Below are 4,464 nucleotides of genomic sequence, written 5' to 3' on the forward strand. Positions count from 1 at the left end.
TTGTCATGATTGCTTTGCACACATACTTAAATGATTACACTTCTGGCCAAAGCTGATTTGTCTTCGTTTAAGTAGAATTTTACTAAGTCTATTATTTTGATGTTAGTAATGGACATTATCACAGCTTCATAATTATAATGGTCATTATTTATGCCTGCCTTAGTGTAACAAGCCCATTAGATCACATTAGGATTTCTTCTTTTGTATCATAACTTGCTCATCTTATTTCCACTACCAGCACCCAATTGCGGGATTCCACCTTTGACTGGTGATAACTTTGCTGAATGGAAGGATGCCCTCATGCTTACTCTAGGATTGCTAGACTTTGATTATGCTCTAAGAGAGAATAAGCCAGCGGACCTTACCGCTACAAGTACTGCTGCTGAGCAGATAGTCCATGACAAATGGACTAGGTGTAACCGCATGTCTCTCATGTTCATGAAGCAATCCATTCATAACTCAATCAGAGGGGCTATTCCTGATTCTGAAAATGCTAAAACCTATCTGGCTTCTGTGGAGGATCAATTCAAGGGAACATCAAAAGCACACGCTAGCACTCTTATCCTCAAGCTGGTGACAACTAAGTATGATGGGAGGAGCGGCATTCGCGAACACATCATGATGATGCATGATATGGCCAATAAGCTGAAGGGCCTAGAGATGGAAATCAGTGATGGTTTTCTCGTTCACTTCATCATCACTTCGCTTCCTTCGTCCTATGAAGCTTTCAAGATCAATTACAACACTCAGAAGGACAAATGGACGATGAGTGAGCTGATCGCTATGTGCGTGCAGGAGGAAGAGCGTATGAAGATGGATCGCACTACTGATGTTGCTAACTTCACCACTTCCAGCTCAAAGAAGAGGAAGAACTCTTATCAAAGAAAGGATGCTTCTAAGGTTCAAAAGCCAAATCCAAATCCTAATACAAGTGCACCTTCCAGCTCTAAGAACTCCTTAGGCAAACCCTATTGCAAGTTCTGTAAGAAAACAGGACATAAGCAAAAGGAATGCCCTGACTTTAAGGAGTGGCTGGCTAAGAAAGGTAACGATTTTTTCATGATACTTGAGTCCTTTAATTTAAATGTTCCTGCTAATTCTTGGTGGTTTGATTCTGGTTCTATGGTTCATGTAACCAATTCACTTCAGGGATTCCTTACAATCCGGAAGCTGGGAAGAAACCAAAGAACACTTAAAGTTGGGGATGATCGGGAATTAGAAGTGAAGGCCATAGGAACATTACAATTATTTTTGAAAACTGGTTTATGTATTAAACTTTATGATACCTTATATGTTCCTGAGGTAACTCGGAACCTTGTATCAGGACCAAAGTTAGACATGGACGGTTTTGTCGTTTCTCATGGTCATCGCAAACTCTCTATTCTCTATGATTCCGTTGTTTATGGTACTGGCATTCTGGATGGTGGTCTCTATAGATTAGAACTAGATGATAATTTTTCCAAATCTTTGTTGTCATATAATATTAATGAATCACTCACAAAGATGGAAAAGAAACAAATTCGAGACTTAGAGACTTCATCTATGTTGTGGCATCAACGTTTAGGCCACATCTCAAGAGAACGATTAAATCGTCTCGTAAAGGATGAAGTCTTACCTCCTCTCGATTTCACTGATTTTGGAACATGTGTCAAATGTCTTAAAGGCAAAATGACATCAGCGAATAAGAAAGGTGCCACTAGGAGCTCTAATTTATTAGAACTCATTCACACTGACATTAGTGGTCCCTATCAAATCGCTGGCATCACAGGACATACTTCATTTATCACTTTCATTGATGATTATTCTCGTTACATGTACTTGTATCTTATAAAGGAAAAGTCTGAATCTCTTACAACTTTTAAAGATTATAAAGCTGAAGTTGAAAAGCAATTAGATCGTCAGATTAAAGTTGTGAGATCAGACAGAGGCGGTGAATATTATGGAAGACATACTGATGTGGGTCAAGCTCCTGGTCCATTTTATGAGTTTTGTAAGGGCCAGGGGATTGTGAACCAATACACCATGCCTGGTACACCTCAGCAGAATGGTGTCGCTGAACGAAGAAATCGTACCCTTATGAACATGGTGCGCAGTATGTTAGCCAACACTAATTTACCATTATTCCTCTGGACTGAAGCGTTAAAAGCAGCTGTTCATATACTCAATAGAGTTCCTTCTAAGTCTGTCCCTAAAACTCCTTATGAACTTTGGACAGGAAGGAAACCGAGTCTTAAATATATGAAAGTATGGGGCTGCATTGCTGAAGCAAAATTATATAATCCTTTCCTAAGGAAACTTGACCCTAAAACAGTTACCTGCTTCTTTATCGGGTATCCTGATCATTCAAAGGGTTATCGTTTCTATTGTCCTTCCCATGTCACCCGTATTGTTGAAACCAAGCGTGCTGCGTTCCTGGAGGATTTCAAGGTCAGTGGGAGCAGTACTAACCCTTATGAAGAATTGCAAGAAGTACAAGACGCGGGGGGGAGAGACTCGTCGCTTACCATTACTCCGTTTACTCCTCTTGTACCACATGCAACTGCACCTGAAGCCACTGCACAAACTCCAACTCCACAACCAGAACCCATTATACCTCATAACGAAGGCACATCAAACGCTCAAAACCAAGACAACGCTCAACCCGAAAATCAGCTCAGGAGGTCATCTAGGCAAAAACGGCCTACTAATTGGGATGATTATATTACCTACCTGACTGAAATGGATGCTGGAAAGCTCAATGATCCTATCTCTTATAATGAAGCCATTAGCAGTGATCAGTCTTCTGAATGGAACAAAGCAATGATTGATGAGCTTGAATCCATGAAGAAAAATGACGTTTGGGATTTGGTAGAATTACCCAACGGTGTCAAACCTGTAGGTTGTAAATGGGTGTTCAAAACAAAACTAGATCCGAATGGGAACGTTGAACGCTATAAAGCGAGATTGGTTGCAAAGGGCTACACTCAGAAAGAGGGAATTGATTATCAAGAGACGTTTTCACCTGTCTCTCGTAAAGATTCATTAAGGATCGTTATGGCCCTAGTAGCTCATTTTGATTTAGAGCTGCATCAGATGGACGTCAAAACTGCTTTCCTTAACGGAGACTTAGACGAAGATGTTTACATGAAACAACCTGAAGGCTTTAAACCTGAAGGTCAGGAGCATCTAGTCTGTAAGTTGAAGAAATCCATTTATGGGTTAAAACAAGCATCACGTCAATGGTATCTCAAGTTTGATGAAGTCATGAAGAGGCAAGGTTTTATGAAGAATCAAGTGGATCAATGCACCTACCTCAAGATGAGTGGGAGTAACTTTACTATACTTGTCCTTTACGTAGATGACATTCTATTGGCAAGTAATAGTTTAGACATGTTGCATGAGTCGAAGTGGTTACTCTCGCATAACTTCGACATGAAGGATCTCGGAGATGCTTCTTACGTCATTGGCATCGAAATTCACCGAGATAGACACAAAGGGATCTTAGGATTGTCTCAAAAGACTTACATAGATCGTGTCCTTACACGTTACAACATGCAACAGTGCAAACCCTCCGTCGCTCCAGTAGTTAAGGGAGATGTTTTCGGTTCATTCCAGTGTCCGACAACAGAGGTTGAAAAGGAGCAAATGAGCCAGATACCTTACGCGTCAGTAGTCGGGAGCCTGATGTATGCTCAAGTCTGTACTCGCCCAGATATCGCCTATATTGCTGGAATGCTAGGCCGTTATCAGACTAATCCTGGCCTAGATCACTGGAAAGCAGCTAAGAAGGTCCTCAGATATCTGCAAGGGACGAAAGACTATAAACTGACTTATAGAAGAAGTGATCACTTAGAAGTGGTAGGTTATTCTGATTCTGACTTTGCCAAATGCAAAGATGACAAGAAATCCACTTCGGGCTACATCTTTATGTTAGCAGGCGGACCTATCTCATGGAAAAGTCATAAACAACAGTTAACTACAACTTCCACAATGATGGCAGAATACATTGCTGTTTACAACGCAACCTGTCATGGAATGTTGCTTAGAAATCTGATCACTGGACTCAAAATTGTTAATTCCATTTCTAGACCATTGAAGCTTTACTGTGATAACTCAGCTGCCGTTAGTTTCTCGAACAGTAACAGTTCGACTGGAGCTGGTTTATATCTCGATACAAAATACTTGTTCGTACGTGAACGAGTTGAGGAAAATAATCTTTGTATTGAGTATATTAGTACTAAAGATATGCTAGCGGATCCGATGACTAAAGGTCTCCCACCTAAAGTTTTCGAAGAACATGTATCGAATATGGGACTTACTAAAGACCTTATTTAATGGCATATTGTACTACCTTATGTTTTAATTAATAAAATTTCCTCAGTTTGATTTTGTATGTCTCTAACATATGTTCTGCCGGTGTAATGACATATAGACAAATATAAATACAAATCAGACGCTAAAGGGCTTATACATATTTTGATCGTA

This window comes from Helianthus annuus, chromosome 2 (assembly GCF_002127325.2).
Source record: "Helianthus annuus cultivar XRQ/B chromosome 2, HanXRQr2.0-SUNRISE, whole genome shotgun sequence".
NCBI lineage: Eukaryota > Viridiplantae > Streptophyta > Magnoliopsida > Asterales > Asteraceae > Helianthus > Helianthus annuus.